The 20,339-nt window shown below is 38.5% G+C and overlaps 1 long non-coding RNA gene across 1 annotated transcript in view; it reads right to left on the reverse strand.

Moving 5' to 3' along the window:
* LOC146442698 (uncharacterized) overlaps nt 1-18,591 on the reverse strand; it is a 71,689-nt gene extending 53,098 nt beyond the window's left edge. The window contains exons 1-3 of the long non-coding RNA XR_014849436.1: nt 16,295-18,591; nt 14,398-14,541; nt 11,173-11,256 (exon numbers count right to left, since the gene is read on the reverse strand). This is a non-coding gene — a long non-coding RNA (uncharacterized LOC146442698). The remainder of the gene's footprint in view (nt 1-11,172; nt 11,257-14,397; nt 14,542-16,294) is intronic.
* Nucleotides 18,592-20,339: the final 1,748 nt, after the last annotated feature.

Below are 20,339 nucleotides of genomic sequence, written 5' to 3' on the forward strand. Positions count from 1 at the left end.
GAAACAAGCAGCTAAACGTAGAGGGTGAAAAATCCATAATGTCATCACTCTCTTTTTGCACAACAAAAATATAAGAATTTGAGACAGATGTTAGTAGTCACAAACAATTTTGTGAGCAGGCCTTGTGGGGTCTGACTCTTCAACAACCAAGAAAACACATGGATCATTTTTAGTGTTATTTGCTCAGTTACTTTGGCTAGAAGGAATGGTTTCTTGATGCTGAGAGGTTTTGTATGTATTATTCTGGAGTATCTACTTTTGAAACTGGACAATGCCCAGAAATATCAATGAAACATGAAATAGATGTTTTTTCCCACTTCCTTAATTCTACACTCCCCAAAGCATCATTCAGGTTTTAGGTGAAGGGTACAGTCATGTCCCCTCCATCATTTCTGTAGATTTGTTTTCATGCTTCTGCAAACCTCTTCTCTTTCCATCATACCAGAAATCAATCACAGGGTTGGGAGAGTTGAAAATATGCTGCTCCTCAAAAGAATGAACTGTATGGCTGGAAAGTAATTATACTGAGAAAACTGCTCTGGGTGGACAAAGCCTACTGGATTGCTTAAGAGTGTGACAAAAAGTTAAATTGATCTGAGCTGTCTAGAGACAGTTTAAAATTTCTTGGGATGTTCTGTTTCAAGACCTTATTACTGTAGCTTCTCAGTGACTGTATGCCATGATCATGGTTACTCCATTTCAATGTCTATTTATTTTCTGTTAATGTTATAACTTAGGAAATTCAAAAGGATGGAAAGGGTACTTGGTTCTATCCCTAAATGTCAACCATGTAAGTGCTTTGACTTTTATTTTCTATTTGCTTTGGTCAGTGTAAATTTCTATGGGTTTTGCTGGTTGGGGGAAGGGGATTTGGAGATGTGCAGTTCTTGGTTATTAATATTTGACTTTGTTAGTGCTATCTGTTTACCGTATGGCTTCTGGAAAAAGATAGGAAATATTAGCTGGTGAGTCCTTAAAATGCATGATGTGTGCAAGGCACTCCCTGCGCCTGCACATTCTTTGCACTGTTGCTGCATTTACCCTGTGAACTACCATGCAGGGGTTTTCATATTGGTTTTTTTTTTATACTACTTTTCTTTTACTTCATTATTTCACTCCTTTTACTTTTAATACATTTGAATGGTCCAGTTTGAGTGAATCCCATCTGCTTTATGCTGTTTTTTTCCTTATTTCTGGAATAGAAAAGATGAAGGCTGTTTTTAGCCGCTGTTTACATTCACAAAGCTGGATCCTGCACATAAATGAGTTTTTATACAAATGCCTGGGATTTTATACAAATCCCGTTCCTCTTTTGCTTAGAACGAGTTACAAGACAGCTGTCTCCAAAAGCAGAAAACGCTGTTGTTAAGAAAGCAATAATAGGCCAGGCTTAAGATCCTTAGCAGAGCTTTTTTATTTTGGGACTTTTACCAGATGCTGAGAGGGACCCAAAGAAAATATCAAATATCCACTAATATTGAGGGCCTAGTACTCATACTTGGCAGAGTATGAAATTTGTTTCTATAAGAAATCACCTTATTTTACAGAAAACTGAAGCTGTGTGAAGGGGTTTTTTTCTTTTCTTTTACCCAATCTGTACATAAAAACTTTGGGGGGCTTGGAGGTGATGGCATATTGTACTGTGAAAAATTGGTTTATGCTCAAATGCCTTTTGCGGTCACAACGTGATTCCTCACCTCTTCTTGCATGAAAAGGCAAGAGTCAGAGGGCACTTCTCCACTGGTTTTTTTCCTGAGATCATTTATGCTTCCCAGAGCCAGATCCAGGTCCCAGCTGACAGAGCAGGACTGTCACTGCCCAGGCATTGTCCGGCAGCATGTTTTCAAACAAGCCATTTCCCTTGTTTTCCTTATCTTTCCCTCTAAAAAGTGATTAAAAAGGAAGAGGATGTCGATGTCAGTGAGACTCACTGAAATTCCTGGAAATGCTGCTGACTTCCATCATTCTGTCGCTAGTGAGCAGGTTGTATAGCTCTGTGCAATTTTGCTGGGAAGCCACTGGATGTCAGCAGGAATGTGAAAGCAAGGCAGGAACACCAGCATTCCCTCTCCCTAACACGCAGCACTTCACACCACATTCCCAAGAATTCCGGAAGGGAAATGCCTGCAGAACTTTTGCAGCCTGGAAAATGAGTGGGCAAGCAGTCCCTGTGTAAGTCAGCTCAGCCTGAAGGATAAGGTACTCTTAGAGTTTCTCCTTCATCTGCTGAGAGTTGATTGTTAAAGAGAATTTTTGAGGGCCAGTTTTTGAAACCAGGCGATGAGCTCAACCCAGTGCCTCAGCTAGCTAGCAGGATCACTCAGGATCAGAGCAAAATCATCATTGACAAAACACAAAATCCTTTTAGCACATCTGCTTTTCAGAGAGTAACACAGTGCCTGTTCATATACCATTAAACCAAAGCTTTGCACAGATTTCACTGGATTATTTTATGTGTGTTTCAACAGCACCCCCAGATCATGGTCTGCTCTATATAAAATCTGCTCTGTTCAACTAGGTGTTATACCACTACAGAGTAATCCTCTGTTAATCTGGACCTCAACCTTCCTAAAACTTGAGGATTTTGGGATCCCAAAGAAAAGCAAAATAATTTAGGTCTAAAAGTGTTCTTGCCTATTTGCTGTTATTGATCCAATAGTCTATCTGGTTGTGAGAGACAAAAACTTAGGCAACACATTCCAAATAGTAAACTCAAAATAAACTCAGCTCGTTTTGAAACATGAAGATTAACAGCATTTTGTAGACACGTTGTTATGGGTCCAGTATATGTTTTCTTTAAATCAGTAGTGGAAGCAGTAGGATGAAATAAAGAAGCAGCAGCCACAGACACTTCTGGTTCTTTTGAAGGAGATGTATACATCAGGAAGATTTTGAATATTTTTCCCTAGAGAGTTCTAGACTCACTACTTTAAGTAACACCTGAGGATAAGAACCCAGTGAATTGCAAAGTGTCTTGAAACTGTGCAATCTTCAGTGAGAATGGAGATCAACTCTCTACTTGCACAATTAGACATTTACTCTCATAGATGTTCTCCACGTATTTCTCTGTAAATAGCACAGGGATGCTGCCACAGAGGATGGCTGCTGAAAAAAGGCTCTTCCCCTTGAGAAATAGGGCTTTTAAATGAGTGGCAATGAAGTATTACCTCATGTGACACTCTGTGGAGCAGCCTGATTTAAATAACTGTACTTTATTCATAATGAACGGAATGTACCAATTTACTCTTTTTTTCCCCTCTCCTCCCCTTTCATTGCCCTTTTAAGGTGCAGAAGGTCGTTTTAATTCCACTCAGAATTACTTCTCTAAAAATGTTGATAATTCTGACAAAAGCATCACACTTTACTGTAAAGGCACCCAGTGAGCAACACTATGAAGGTTACAGGAGAGCACCAGCTACAGCTCTGTTGTTTTCATTTGCATACAAATGGTCAGCCAGAAGCAAACATTTCTGAACACTGAGTTATATAAAACCCGCTTTTTTGGCCAGTATTTTAACTTCATTTTTAGCCAAAAGAATTTCTAAAGAATTAACTGTTTTGTTTTAAGGTCTTTTAAGGCAGAGATCTACGGAGCTCAGCTGTTGCAGGTAAGTGTCTCAAATGAAGGTGTCTGTATGCACGTAAAATACAGGATCTAATTCACAGCAACTCATAACCTGAATGTACTCAGTGGCTGACCATGTCAACATTTGGTATTTGGGAGAAACTAATCATTAAGATGGACTTGTTATACATTGCTCTGAAAGCTTCTTTAACCCAAACACTGTCAGCTCCGAGCTGAGCCCCAACAGAAACCTTGTTGTTAGGATCACATAACCGACCGATCAAGTTTTTTAAAATCAAAGGGTCCCATGTAGATTTCCCTTTGGGGAAGATGTTTCCCTGTAGCTTTGACCAGTCCTAAATGTATCAGTTGCTGCCATCTAGATCTGATACAGCCACTTAGACTCCTTTCATATTCACTGAAGTGATTTTTGGATGCAAACATTGGAAATGTCTAAAATAGGTCAGATGAGTTATGAGCTAAATTTGCCTGTTCTTCTTTATAGAGTAGAAAGGGCACTGAGGATGGCTGGCTGAGGTGTAAAAATGTGTGCTGTGGCCATCTAAGTCTATATGAGGTGAATATCACACTCACTGTCTTAAGTAAACTCATCAAAATAACATTGAATGAGTGTCCTTAACACTAAGCGTGAGCAAATGTGCAGCTCTGAACAGCATCTGTGTTTGCTCAACTTTTCATTTCAATTTGAGCACTCCAGTATACCATCAGTTGAACAAAATAAAAGATTGGCTCTGCAAGGAAGTATATTTCATGGAAACATGCTAGAATTCTTGAAAAACAGAGAAATCGCAACTGATTAAGTTAAAAAATTCAATACATTTAGATTACTATTCTAAAGGAATCTTATGAAAGGAAGAGGCCTTCTTTCTTTGGTAGTTATTAGAGGGACTGGAAGGAAACACATCCACATGATGTGACAATTAACTGTATGGACCTCCCTTTTCAATCTCATTTGAAAAGCCCAGGAGAGAGGTCCTGTGGTGCTAGAAAAATTCTCATGAGTGAAGTGCCAAATTCCAAGGAAAAAGTGTCTCTGAGGGGCACAGACCCCATTCTCTGCCCTGGCCACTTTTACATACATGAACTGGAAGCTGATACAAAATCAGAAAGGCCACAGTCCCACCAGCTTTGTTCAAGAAATGACTGAAATTCAAACACTGGATTGGGACACAACTTTCCAAGAGCACTCTCAGCATGCAAACACCAGCACGAGAAAAGCATGACACAAATGCCTGTCTCACAAAAGTAAAAAGGCATGTTATCTGACTCTGAAGTGAATTCTTAGCTATGAAGATGTGAAGAAAGAGGGGAGAAGAAGGTCACTATGTAGTAAAAGACAAACATATCTGATGCATGCAATCAAGCAGGATCCGTAAATTAATTTTCAGCTCTAAAAATTGACTATCTCCTGGGGAAATTCTATTATCGAAAAACAAGATATATTCCAATTAGGAGAGAGGTCATATAGAGGGCAGGATAGAAAAGAGAAAAAGAAGAAGACAAAAAACCTTTACATATTAGAGCTCTAAAGGTACGACCGTCACTAAATGGGACAAAGGGGAGGAGGCTGTTAGGAACCTTAATTTGAAATGCCCTTGATTTCTGTCATTTTTAACTTAAAGCCTGCATATTTTAACTCAGTGGTGCCTTACAGTACTCTGGCACATTGTGTGTACTGCTACCTGCTGTGGATCTGGACCTTGGATCACTGCTCTGTCTCTCAGCATGACATGAAACACTAAGGGGTACATTTTCAAAGCAGTAAGTGGGGATTTCACTGCATGATTCCCACTGAAGTCAATGTAAGATATGTAGCTGAAGCCCTGTGCAATGATTTGAATACTTCCCATATCACTTCTTAGAATTGCCAAAAAACATTCCTGTTTTTTGGCAATTCCTGGTACTAGAATTTTCCAGGGACTTCTATTTGACTTCAAACCTTTTACTTTGTAAATTTTGGCCTTTGGTAGGTTTTTGGAAGTAACCAAGTATTGTTCTATAGCTGTTGTCACCTGATCTGCTCATTATGAAATATGCTAATTGTTCAAGGAGAGAACAGATATCCATGGAATGCTTCACTCTTTTGCTTAACAAAATCTATACATACAATGCACATTTTGGAACCAGGTTGACTGTCAAGTTGTTTTCCAAGATTTTATAATATTTTTGGACACAGAATAGTAGTAAAATTCTGTGCTAATCTGAGGCTTGCTAAACATCCACAAAGAGCAATTATTATTTATCATGCAGCCTTTACTTCCACCCCAGAATGCGTATTTTTAGTTTTTCAGAACTGATTTTTTCCCCATAGAAAAACACATATTCTGAAATAAATAAATTTTGTATTTCAGCAAAAATAAATTAAAATACCATCTATCAACTAAGTGAGAAGCTGTCATCAGCTCTGAGTAATGGTAAAAATATTGAGCAGGTAAGGGCAAAACAGGAAGCTGAGAGTTTGCACAGGCAGGAAAAATAATTTTTATGTATCTCACTGGTTCAAAATTAATGTTAATATGTTCAGATAAAGAGAACTACAAGATCACTGGAGCAGACTCCACAGAGAGCTGGTACATGGAGGTAGCAAGAAGGTAAACCTTAATTTTTATACAGAAAATAATAAAATTACTATCTGTATTGGATACAGGTAACATGCTGACTGAGCTGAGAAACTTCCCTTTAGATTGGAACACAAGAGCAATGTGGCTTTTAGACAGAAGTGGGAAGACTTTCATACATTACAGTGCTGTAGACAAAGTCGTGGCTGAAGGCAGGACTGCTGTGGCTTGTTCTGGGAGGAAAAGCTTTAGGCTGGTTTGATTTCCTGCTTTCACTGTTGAACCCAGCTTAATAGAAAGAGCAAAACACCAGGGAATTTTGACAACAATTTTGGGAGACGTGAGCAGTACGGAACACGATTAGAACCACATCTAGAGCAAAAAAACCCCAAAACCCAATTGTTCTGTATGCTCTGCAGTGAACATGACAAAGAGAAGGAAGAGTGACTGTGAACCACAAATGTGAAGCAGCAAGAGAGGGAAATACAGGCATTGGAGCTGGAAAGGTGATTAATGATACCCTGCCAGTGTACAACACCTGGTGCAACCTGAAATGGTGTGTATAATTTGGGTCATCCTGGTACAAAAAAATATGAATGCAAATTGGAACTGATATAACAAAGTACCAGTAGGTGGGTCAGAAGGGAGACCCTACTTCATAAGAGAAAATTAAAAATGCTCTAAGAAGCTGTGCATCTGTGTGCCAAGCCACTCTGCAGCACAGCAACCACAACTTAGGACAGAGCTGGAAGAAAGTTAACATGTCCTAAGGCCACCAGGGTGGGTGTAACAGCCTGAACCTATCAGAGTAGTTGGATACTTTTCAATTAGCTTGACATATGAGAACAGAAGTTCCCCAAAATCTTGAACCTGGCTTGTCGAACACTGGGTAAAGGACTTGAATATTTTTATAGATATAGTGAAAGGATGAATGTCAAAAAGCCAGGGGAGCAAAAGTCCTTAAGTTTCCGAGTATTCTAGTGAAAACTAGAAAAAGCTGACCCTGGAAAACTTCAGCTGAAAAATTACAAGAATTTTCCTAAACATTGGTTGGAGTTGTTGAAACAGGTTCCAGTAAAAGCAGTGGAGTGCAACCAACATGACAAGCTTAAGAAATCGAGCATCTAATCCCAAATGACTTTGTGATGCATCTGAAAATGATGCTATAAACACATACCTGGAGAACAAGGCAATCATACACACTCCTATAGAGGTGTGAAAAGCCAAAAACAAATTTCTCCAATCTAAATACATTTTACTTTATATAAACATTATCTTTTGTTAAAACCAATCAAGCAAACAAGCAACCCATAAAATCTGAAAGTCCTTTTTAGTTTTATCTCTTAGATGAGAGTGACTGAGGGGCAATTTGTTTTCAGCAAATCAGCTTTTGAACAATGGAAGGAATTCCACCAGAGAGTGTTGACAAACTGGTTTCCTGGCAGTAGATGTAATGCTAATTCCTACAGCTATTTTGAAACAAATATGCTGAAGGGAGTAGTGGGAAAAAGAGGCAGTGTGAAGCAGATGCTAACTCTACCCTGGCAGTCTGCAGCAAAGAAAAATCTTGTCAGGTGGGTCAATTCTTACACGTTGCAATTGCAAAACAGTCTGTTACCCTTATTCAGGGAAGGAAGGAACGATCCCTGATCAGAGCATGGAATAAGGCTCAGATTCAGGAGCAGCAGAAGGCAGACACTCAGTCACTCTTCTATGTATCTGGCTGGCAGGACCTGTCCCATCACTCATTTCTGAGCACTCCTGCTAGATTGGCTCCATTCTTCTGTTAAATGGGTTCACTGATTAGAGCATTCATATGGGAAATGTGGGTTCAATTCTTTTCTCTCTCTGAGCATAAACAAGCCTGCATCTTCCAGGGGAAAACTCCAACCATTATGCTAACAGGTATTCAGGAATTATGATCTTGCTCAGTCCTTCTTGTGGAAGATTTGTATGGAATAATAAACATACATTAGACCAAGGAGCAAAACTATCTGTAAGACTTTGTAGCCAATGGGGAGCAGACGTGCACCAGTCTATGTGAAATTACACACGTCTGTACATCTGTATTAACACTGTGATAAGTATTGCCTGGAACACTGAGTAGCCCTTGGGCTTCTCTACTTCCCAACAGGTCCTACTGGCAGTAGAGAACAGAGTGGTGCCAATCCTGGTGTTTTCCATCCCCTCCTTTCTGTTACCTTTGGTTCTTATTCATGACAGGCAGAGTGGGGTGGATGGGCCAGTGAGAGATTCACTCAGCAACATGTCTGGCTGGCAAATTCATGGAGAGTCAAAGGTTCACACTCTTCTTTTTATAAAACAGGAATGAAAACCCAGATCCTTCACTGCCTAGGTTAAGCCCTCTGAGCATTTATCAATGTGATGGAAAGAAAGAGGGAAAAGTGGCTTTTCCCTTCACCATGTGTTGTGAGGTGGGATGGATGTGGGTATCAAACTCAACAAGACCCAGGGTTGGTCCAGGCATGGCAGACAATGAGGGTTTGACATTTCTATATCCACTGCTGTTTCAAGAGGCTGCTTGGGATGACCCAATTTCTTTGCACCTATATATACTTTATGGACCCAAGTTTTAGGACCCAACTGCCCTCATCTTCAGCAGCCTGCTGTCCAATTGGGGTTGTACACTCCTCTGGCAGCAGGCATTTGAGGCTGAAGGTGCTGGAAACAACCAGCACTTTGATCTGTTGTGAATTTAGCCCTTAATGAGGGCTGTAGGTCTAGTCCTAGGCACATATCCCATTTTGAAAATGTTCTAAGAGATTGAATAATAAGTCAGTAGTTATCAGTTAATTACCGAATTGTGAAAAATGTCAGAGCAGATGAAGAAATACTCACATAAAACCTATGTATTCATCTCAACAGCTACATTTGCCTGATAATGCAGTTCAAAATTATTTATTTACGCTCATATTTGCACTGCAGAGCAATAATAAATGTTGCGAGGTATTTTTTTAGAAAGAATCAATCTCATTACACTTTGCAAAAAGTCAAGAAGTTGCAATAATGTGATATTCCAAAATATTATATCTGCTATTAAATATTTGCTGAGAAGTGGTAAAGAAACCATTGTTTTTTATGTCAGTTTTATGGGATATGTGGATAGGTAAAATGCAACTTAGTGAGCTTTTACTGTATTGCTTACTGATTCCAGGCATATAATTCACAGGATCCAAGGATGGATTTGCATATGTTTGTCTTATTACATAAACTGAACAGAGATTTCTTGTAGGTATCAAGCAAAACCTGCTTGAAATATATTCCTGTGGCTGCCAAAAGGGGGTTTGTAATGTGCTGCTAGACTAAACTTGTCAGTGGTAAACAAAACTCAAGAAAACCCCAATGAATATGCAGAGAAGAGATTTGAAGGTGCACTTTTGGTTACAATTACATTTTACTGTTTTGTGCACTTGCTGATGGATATTTTCTTAGCAGCTGCTTCCGGGAGACCTGCCCTGCCGATCCTTCTGACTTGCAGTGTGACCAAACACTTTATCAAATCAGGACAGATGGCCTGAGATGTGAACTTGTCAACAGGAAGAAAATGCAGGAGGACAGTGTATCTCTGCTGTGGCAGTACTGCAGCAAGAATATGTGACAATATGCAGAGAATCTTTTCCCACCTCAGCTTTGTTAGGCAGAGCTGTAAGCCATCTCTACATGACATATTATGTTCTGGCACAGAGACAATAACAGGTAAGGCTTCAAAGAGGTGTCATGATTTCATTCACTGAATTTAAAGAAGCCAGGAAGAGAAAGCCTGCAGATTGGAAAGAGGAAAAATGAGCAGGAGTTAACTCTGATGTTAGAATTTTTTCATGCAGTGAGGTAAGAGGCTGGAGTTACCCACAAATCACACCACTTTAAGAAACATGGGATTTGTCATCACTGATCAGACAAGTACTCAAACTTCTGCCTCCAGCTGTGACCAATACCTGATGCTGGGATAAAAAAGCCCCACAATACATTTAACTCAACTGAGCAGAGGGAAACAATCAAACCTGGCTATTACAGCCCAGAGTGTGAGGCCAGAATTCCCTTATTTATCTACACTGACAGAGCTGGATTGGCTGAGTGCAATATGACATTTTTTACTATCAAATCCTTCCTGTTGAAGTCAGTGGGAATGTTGAGTGCACATGAACTGCAATGATCATAAAATTAGTCAGACTTATTAAAAATCCACTCACAACACTTAAAACTCCATGACCATCTGTTGAAATACATTCTACATGCCAACTAGGGAAAATGGAATTAAAAAACCCAAACTAAAACCAAAACTCCAGTCCTGAGTAATTCCAGTTGGACAACTGAAATTTTTTCATCTCAGCCACAGCTGCAGGAGGTACAGACGGCAAGTGGGATGAAAGAGCAGAGAGCAGGAGACACAAGAAAACCTAATGCCTAAGTATCATTTCAAAGAACATTTCTTTCAGCAACAGCTCAGCATAAATAGCCTCTGAACCATCCACCAATACGAAACACTGTCCCTCCTAAATGCTCATGCACCAGTTTGGGTTTGGTTTCGAGTTATTTATAAGCTGAAGAATCCTCTGACTCAGTTCCCAAGTAGCCTCAGAAACACCAAGTAGAAAGGAAGGCATGGGGGAGAGAGCAAATGGCCAGAGGCTTTTCTGACTTTGATCTCTCTGAGTTGTCCAAGAATTCAGCCCCTCATGCTTAGGAATGGTCAAAATGTAGTTGAGAGTTTGCATTTATTTTTGGCTGTTCAGCAAACAGCTGTGTGACAAACAGGACGCTGTTTTCAGTCACTACAAACCTGTGTGGTGATTCCTCTGCAGGGACTGATCAGCTCCAGTTTGGGATGTCAGATGATGTTGCACCTCTTTCCTCAGTGCAAGTGCCAATCAGCTTTTCTGTTAGTTGTTTATATCACTATATTAATTGTTTATGTTACTGTACTCATTTTTTTGTTTGTGATGTGTAATTATTTGATAAATCCCTTTTGCAAATACTTTTATAAAATATGGAACAAAAAGAGCTTACCTATGTGGCTGTGAGAGGCCAGCTCGGTGAATGTGTTACCAGGTGTGTTAACATCTGGGATACTTTTGTTTCCTGAGGAGATTCCTGCAAAAAGAAATGTGCTTATCACCTGAAGGCTGCTAAATAAACCAATACAAGGAATCACATGCACCAGCAAGGTGAATTGATTATCTTCATAAATAAGAAAATTTTTTTTGCTCTCCTTACCATAACCTCTAAGCTCCACAGACACAAGAGTACAGAAATTTCCTTCAGAACAATTGACAAGTGTTGTTACACATTAAAACATGGTAGATTGAATCTGAGATACTTGTATGCCCCAAAGCTCTGCTTCCTGAGGTATGTCAAAATCTCTAATTAAAATATTTATTCTTGTAACACCTTCAGAAGCCAGGAAGGCACATGGCTCTGTAGAGATGTGAAACTGAGATAGGTAAGGTTGGTTTGCTTTATTTTTAACTAATGAAAATAAAACATAACTGACTAAAGTCAGAATATTTTTATTTAGAAATGCCACTGAAGTTCCTCACAGTAGAATTCCTTTCCAAAAATTGTAATCGAGAGTCCAGCTTTCTTTTCAGACATTTGCTGTAATGTCCAAGCTCCCACCTTAGGTAATGCATCTTAACAAGAATTCCATCTTGTGACATGTGATGGGAAAAGACAGTGACCATGAGTCTTTGGAGTGACAGAAAATTTGACATGGCTGAAAGTTCCCCTGAAGATCTGTGATAGTAAAGATCAGTATTTTTACCTGGTAAGAAAAATTCAATTTTTGATACTGAGAAAAAATGCTCAAAGATTCATCTTGTTGAAAACAATTTCCCACAGGGAAAAGTTTAGGCAAGTGTCAACAATCTGTATGCATGTATTTATTTTCACTGAAATTTTCTATGAAGTTATTATTTGACCAGCTCTCTGCATACTTGAAACCCAGTAGAAAAATCAGTGTTTGGGCTCCTTCTAGATACATACATATTAATAGATTCAATTCAAAGTTCCTCTGGCTGAAACAGCTGATAAGAAATTGGTGAGTGAATATACTAAAGTAAAGGAAATAGATATTTCATCTGAAGTAAAATTTAAGCATTGTGTGGGATTGTTATGTAACAAGATAGAAAGGACTGAGGCTCTTTTGCAACTGAAGAAAATGAGCTTTGCAGGTTTTCCAAGGTCAAATTAGCTACTGGATGAAAGATTCTCTATTGAAGTGGGAAGAAGCAGATTAACACAACATTGATGTTTTGGCAAATAAGGCAATTTGATGCCACCATTGTGATGGAATGTTGTGATGTCATCTAAGTCCTTACTTAACCCGAGCAGCAGGTGCACACTGTGCTGCAGCCGAAATGCTGAAACAGCTCAAGGAGGCCTCACTAATTACACCTGAAGAGTTAAACATTATGTAACTTCTAAGGGATAGGCCTACGGAACTTCAGCACACAACTTAAAAACTGCAGAAAATAAGGCAACAGCTCCCAGGAGGGCAAGGCAAACACACGTTCAAGAACTCTTCCACAGTTGTCATTGACATATTTTGCTTTTGTGGGTTGACAACGTGAGATGCCCTGCACTCAACAGTGCTTTCTGGAATCCTCAAGAAGATACTCCTGTGTTCTCATGCAATTCTTGACATTCACAGAGGGCATGAGGAGAAGTTTTATCAAAATGCAGCAGAGTTGTAGCCCAGGGACTCTTTAAGGAGACAGTAAGGCTACGAAAGCAATTAAGAAGGTTTTCAGGAGGGCTTGACAGATTGCAGTCTGGTACCACTACGTTACTTTCTCAGTTACAAGCTGGCTTGATGTGATTAGCAAAAAGGACTGGAACAGCATAAAACCAACACTGAAGTATGTCTCAGAAACCATGGAGCTTTATGAAGTTTCTGCGTTTCCCAGGGGCAAAAAAAAAAAGAGAAAAAACCCAGTTTTACAGACTTAAGTGAAGCACAAAGTCATATTTCATCTCTCTCTGTAGGGAGAGGTAGCTGAGATCAACAGCCTGGACTCTTCTCCATGGTAAGCAATATGACCAGAATGGTTTCCATAAAAACAAGGTCTATCTACACAAAATGCTGCAGGAAGTCATGGCATCAATGGTATATCCCATAAAAGGAATCTTGAAGTACCACTGTCACAGAAAGCAGCCTAATGTGGCACATAAAACCTTTCTGGGATAGGTTGTGCAATGGTAAGAGAAATTTTTGAATTTATAAGATTAGCAATTAAAACTTTAAAAAAAACTTTATTTATAGACTGAAATTTTTTTACAGGGAATAACAAAAAAAAATATTAAGCCTGGTTCTGTTTTAATGGAATCTGATTTTAAGGTAGAACACTTTATCTAAATTGGATACATTATGAAAGAAATCAAATAAAAATACACGGTACTCCCAGGTATGTAAAGCAAGAAAAATTACATGACAATTTGCATATGCATCTTTGTCATCTGCAGACTCAAGTCTGAACCTGCTCCCAGCACAAGAAACTGAAGTTCTTTTATTAAATTCAATGAGCATGGATGTAACCTCCTTAGATCTTACAGTCAACATGTATAATTTAAGAGATATAAATTCACACCATCCACTGGTTAGAAATCACCTTTTCTCTGTATAGATTTACTGTCTGATGCTGATCAACTTTATATAGATGAAAACCAATGACCTAGAAGCAGAGAAGCTTTACCAGTTTAATATTTCCTCAGGCTACTTGCAATAACTACTAAAGTAGAAAACAAATAGATAACAAGAAATACAAGATCATAAAACTGATTAAATAGGGCAATATGTTTGTGTTTAAGCAGGCTCAGAAACCTCCTAGGAATAACTAAACAGGTTCTCCCATTGGGAAAAGTGGAGAACACCACAGCCAATTCATGACAAGAGCCACAGGAGAGGAAGAGATTTGGAATATCAAACATGAGAGCATTAATAAAGTTTTAAAGTGCCATAGAAACATCAAGATTAAACATTAAGGTGCTAACAGCATTATTAATAATCCCCAGGTTAAAATTTAGTGATTAAGATAATCATCAAAACGAAGTTCTGTGAAATGTACAGAAGGTGACTTTAAAGCAAAGCCTTCAGATATGTGAATGGAACATCTCTAAATAGAAACAAGATTTGGGCGCAGCGCTCATATTAGCTAAAAAAAAAACCCTTCACAAGTCTTTAGTGGAAGGCCTTAAACTTGCAGCACAGAGCCACTGCCTTATATACATATTTACCTTTGAAAAAATACTGCATTTATCCACTGAGAGAAGGTTGTTGCCTCTGATCTGCATACAGCAGAGCGTGAGGTAAGTCAGAAATGAACAAGATGCACAGATAGTCATAGAGCAAATCCAGTTGGTGCTGCTGGACATGGATTTCTAAAAAAAAAAGGGAAAAACAGGTCAGTGGAATAAAACATTAAAATCCTAATCAGTTTCCCGATCTTCCAATGAAATTCAGAAAAGAGAATGTCTTACACAAAGAGATGGTAACAGTTAAAACAATAAAATAACTAAACAAGCCCTGAAATAATGGGAAGATTTTCTGCAGCTCTTTTCTTGCAACCCTGACCAGTTAAATACAGAGGGAAGTCAGACAGAAAAACACAGAGAAAACAATGGAAACTTCATTCTGAAATTGATCTCAAAAAGGAAAAAGCAATTCTGAAGAAGATGTTTGCATAAAGCTTAAGGTGATTTTCAGGGGCTTTTAACTTGAATTTTAGATAAAATTATTGCTTTTTTTCATGTAATTGAAGCTTTATTTTCAGTAAAAACCTTGACAGCTATTTCAATAAAAATGTTGACAAAAAATATCATGACAGATTCCAAAACAAGAATTTTGGAAAAGATGGGAATTCTGTATGCAAATATATTCAGTTTTGAAAAAGGTTCAGACTGATTGTTTTGCAATAAGCACATGCAGTTTTTACTGCTTTTATTTTATTGGAAGAACTTCAGACTATTTCAAAATTTGGAACTATATTTGCATTTCTGAAATTCAAGACAGCTGTCAGGTTTCATATAAAAAGCCCACCCTCCTCTACCAAGAATTTAACAGTATTTTAAAGTGAAATAATAAAAATGTGAGAAATGTTTGCTTAGCCACTCCATACTTTCTCCTTGTATCTGCCACGATGTTATATAATAAATTTTACCAAATTTCGATGGTTTTGTGATTTCTGGGTTTGGTTAAAACCTCAACATAATTGAAACAGACAAAAATTCTGGTGAAGTCAATGAAAACTTTGCTTCCACGACCTGAAGCTTCAAATTTTTACATTGTTACTGAATGTTTACCATGTTTACCAAACCAGTTTACCATGAAGATAAAAAGAAAACTTAATTTTTGATTCTTAGATCTCTGCAATACTTAGGAAAATGCAAATCAAAGAAAAAATTAGAAAGTTTAAAATTCCAGTGCAATTAAAAAGCAATAGCATTCTGCACTGGCATACAGTTTGACATACAAGAAAGGCGTTGTGTCTAACATGTATTCAAGCCTATATCAGTGGTTACTTGAGAAAATACTTTGTTGTAGTGATGATTCTCTTTTTAATCTGTCCCACTGTGTAACCATTTCCAAGACCGCCAAATTAATACAATATACCCCAGTGCAAGTTTGCTAATGCTGTACACCCATCATGCACTCACAGAGCAAACAAAAATATCAATGCAAAGCAATATAGGAATAAACCCCATTTTTGTCCCACACAGATTTATTACTTACCAACTGAATTTCTAGTACATGGTGAGGAACACCAAGCTGGGCTTTCATCTCTTTTAAAAAATATTTATTCTTTCTAATTTCCAAAAGGCTGTACATAGTTCTGTGTTCCTTGCAAGAATTTCACCTTCTTTGAATGTGGTAGAAAAACCCTTTTCCAAAATTTTCCAAATCCCCAACATGTTATGCAAGTGAGAGGATCTGATCTCTCTGGCTGACTTCACCTCTACCTGGATGTGACAGATGTGCACAGACAGCTCTCTGGTGCCCAGGCCAACCACCGAGAGAAATCATGGGGACTTCCCTTCCTTCTCTCTTCCAAGCACTGACCCCTGTCACCTGCTTTTGCCTGCTAGTGTATGATTGGTATCACAGGGAAAGGACAATACATACTCAAAATCTTACCTAGTAGGGACACATCCTCCCTTCACAGCCACTTTTGCCATCTTCCAGTATTGTGTGCTATGGACTTGGAAAAAAACTTCTGAAGGGCTTTCTTGATGATGATCTGCAGGGCAGTCAGGGCTCTCTGATGAAGATCAAAGCATCTGAACAGTGGAGACACTTTGTGTGCAGGTCATTTGCCAAAGGGAAAATGGGAGAGGGAAAGACAGGCAAGAGGTAGATAAACCATCCCAACTGATTCATGAGCATGTAGCACCTTACTTTACACATAAATGTGATATTTAAGTTAACCTCCCAAAATCAAGTCCCTGATCTGGTAGAGATTTAAGCACATATGTAACTTGACACATGAGTAGTCCTTTAGGACACAAGCCTGTTAACATTCACCAAATGAGGCTCCTGCAGAGCAATTCACCCACAATATACTGCAGCCAAATTGAGAAATCTGAAAAAGAAAACAGCTGAGATATGAATATTTAAAACTTTGCTGCAGCAGTGGACATGTGTAATAACTTTTCAAAGAGATTTTCAGAGCATATTTTTTTTCTTAATACTGTACACACAGCACTTGTCCTGAATACATATTTACATTATGGACTGGAAAAGCTCTTTTAGAAACTGTTCTGGTCTTCTGGGTAAATAATACTCCTTTTAAAAAATTATGAATACATATTTAACCGATAAACTAGAATGGCTCTATTAGGCACATCATAAACAGTTTTTTTAACTGTCTAGTGAATGTATTTACTGCAGCACAGAAATGAATCCAGATTATTTAAGATTTGAAATTTTTTTTCAGATGCAGCTCTCTTGCAATCTTACGCTCCCACCCCAAACAAACAAACAAACAAAAAAAAATTCACCTCCATCCCTTCTTCTCAGTACTGTCCAGTGTGAAGCTTTGTAGAGGTATCTGTGAAGGAATATATGAATTTTTCTGTGAACAGTATAATTGAAGCACTGTGTTCCACACCATACACTAATCACTTTTGGCTCCTAGACGTAAGATTTAAAAAAACTTGTGGTCCAAACTATTTGTCAATGATATGGGTGCTCTGCAGATTTAGAAAAAGGGATTGGAATAATTTTTCTTTCTGCTTGCAAACAGAAAATAAAAAATCCTAACTGATCCCAAAGAACCTAGTTAAGAACTGAACTCATTTGTAGGAACTTCTAAAACTTACTGCCAGACCAGGTAGGTTAATCCATGAATATTCAACAGAATAGAGACAGTTTTGCCTTTTCCTACTGAGAAGATATCTAAATACACAGATTTATAAAAATTGAGACTGTTCATAAGACAAAAACCCAACAGCCTTGAACTGACTATTCAGCCTGATTAATTTACTCAGTTTTGCTCAATGTCTGCATTGTTTCTGCAGTGTAGTAACTCTGGCAAGCTGGTCCAGAGAGCCACCTTACCCATAAGCATCTTCGGCCACCATTCTTCCATGACTACCAATTACTCTTAATTTAATTTGCAATGCTTTACTAATTATCTGTTCAGATAGAGTATAAAACTTCACTTTTCTTACTTAAATTTATATGGAGGTGTATAGCCTAACAGGTACCACTGATCTTCTAACTTGAAATAGGAATAGAAGGTACTGGGAAGGACAATCCCCAGAAATTTCTCATCTGTAGGGAGGATTTCTTAAAGGTATTGGAGGCAGATACTCATTTGCTCAAGGTTTTTAACAGCACCACATTTTTAACAGAGTTCCAACTCCATTTAGACACCTACATGAAAGAAAAGGCTTTCAAATGCTCTTTAACCAAAAGCTCCCATAATGATATTGTATAGTCATAGTTTAAAAAGCTCTCAACATTCAAAGGGCTTTTGGAAATGTGGCCCCAGCTGTGAGCAGTGACCTCTCCTGAAAATCTATGGGGATCTGGCAGGAAGGCATATGGAACATTGCATTTAGTTGCAGGAATATTAATTACCAAAAACATATTGACAAATTAGAGAGAGTTCAGAGAAGAGAAACAAAAATGGCCAGGGGACCACAGGAATTTACAAATGAGGGAAGATAAAAAGAGCTATCTATGCATGGCTTAACTATGATACAATTAAGAGCATATATATGTTAAGACTCCATAAGAGTTCCTAATCTTATGTGGAGAATGGGGAGAACAAATTAAATGGGATATGAGGTTATAACTACAGCTGCAAGTAAAGAAGGAAAAAATAAGCTTCTGGGTCTTCAAAAGAGCCCCCTGCCAGTGAGGTTAGGCTCTGAAATGTGGTCTGAAAGGAGCAAGTTCCATTGCTAGGGTTGTATGAAAGTTTACCTGTGGGAACCTGTGGGTTGTATGAAAGTTTACCTGCTCCAGAGAAGCCTTCAGATTCCACTTGCAAACTAGATGATAGTTTGGGGTGGTTGAGTCAAAGTGTTCTTTGGAATAGACAAAACAAACCCATTCAAGAAAAATGATCAGAAAAATCTGGGGCAATTTGATAGTGAATTTTTATTCAGCCCTTCCTCTCCTAGCTTGGCTAATTTTATCATCAATACAAATAAATTTTCCTCACCTAAGTGTAGTCCAAACCCACAGAACCAACTGCTGCAGGAGGTCATCGAGTCAGATACTGCAGTTAGATTTAGAAAAGGACTGAATACATTTTATGGCCAAACAACATCTGTACAGTCATCCAAGCTAAGGTAATGGTGATGAAATTTCATGCTTGAGTGTGTAAAATGATTGCTACATCACTCAGAAAGGATTTTTTTTTTCTTCCCAGGTAGAGGATTACACAATTCAGAAGATGCATTATAAAGAGCTTTCTGAGCTTAGGTTTTTTTAACCTTTCCCAAAAGAGTGAAAGATCATTTCATGAACCTTACCAAATAATAACTTAGCCTTCAACTTCTTCTCTTTTTAAACATAATGAAGCTCTTAAATGAGATGTTTCATTTCAGGACCTCCAAGCTTCTTTCATTTTTCCCACACCAACTGATCTCCTTTGCAGGTAAAATAACTGAAGCAAATCTCAGCAGCTGCCAAGGTTATTAATTCACCCTCCTGACCCCAACAGGTGAGAGATGGTGAGTTTGCACATGGGCACAGAGAGGCCTGAGCCTGATATTCGACACAACAGCTGACTGCATTTCTCATGCAACTTGCACTTACTATACGTCTGGCTTCCTTTCATGTAGAGCAAAACAAAAAATATTGATCTTCCTTCAGTAGTCAGCAACTTAATGATAATTTTGACTATTTTTTCTTGTTTTCATCAGCTCAACTCTATTGCCAGGACTTAATCATAGAATGAATTGAGCAGGGACAGAATATATAGCTGAGGATTTTTGTGTTAACTTGCAGCAGATTTAATTCACTGGGAGTATATAGGGGAAGAAACTGTGGGGTGGAACGACTGCTGAAACACTTAAAACCTCATTACCACATATCCCCACTTCACCGTGAGAGCTCCCAGCCTGTCCATTATTGTCCTGTCTCCACTTTCTGTGGGACTTTGAAAAGAAAAGGTTCAAAGAGCAAGACTTTCATGCTCCCCTTTCCATGTCAAACACTTTCAACTCCTGATTTCAAAGTGCCACTAGCTTGCTGTTCAAAGGCCTGTGGACACATAGGGGGTGAGATAGGAGGAAAAGGTTGCACTACAAAGCCTGCTGCATTCAGAGGAATACCCAGCTTGGAGATACAAATGATAATATAAACCCAAGTACCTACTAATAAAACTGCCAATATATGAAAGGAAGGTTGGAAAAATTCCAAACGGCCTTTTTCTGCCCCCTCTCCCACACTGGCATTGTGTCATTACTAGTTTGGATAAAAGCCTAATTTATATTTTTAAGTGCAGCTTTTCCCTCTGTTGCAGCTATGGCCAGGGGACTGCAGAATCAGGAGAGAAGCCCAAACCCCAAATAAGTTAGCTAAGAATACCTAAAGAAGTTCCTACCAACATCTGAAAAACCTGCCTTGCTCTCTTTGAGTATTCATCTGCCTCCCCTTCTCTATCTGTATCCTTTTCATCTGCCTGCCCACAAGATTTGGAACACCATTAATTGGTCCTCAGGGA

The sequence above is a fragment of the Lichenostomus cassidix genome, chromosome 1Ab (genome assembly GCF_008360975.1).
Source record: "Lichenostomus cassidix isolate B80296 chromosome 1Ab, HeHo_3.0, whole genome shotgun sequence".
Classification (NCBI taxonomy): domain Eukaryota; kingdom Metazoa; phylum Chordata; class Aves; order Passeriformes; family Meliphagidae; genus Lichenostomus; species Lichenostomus cassidix.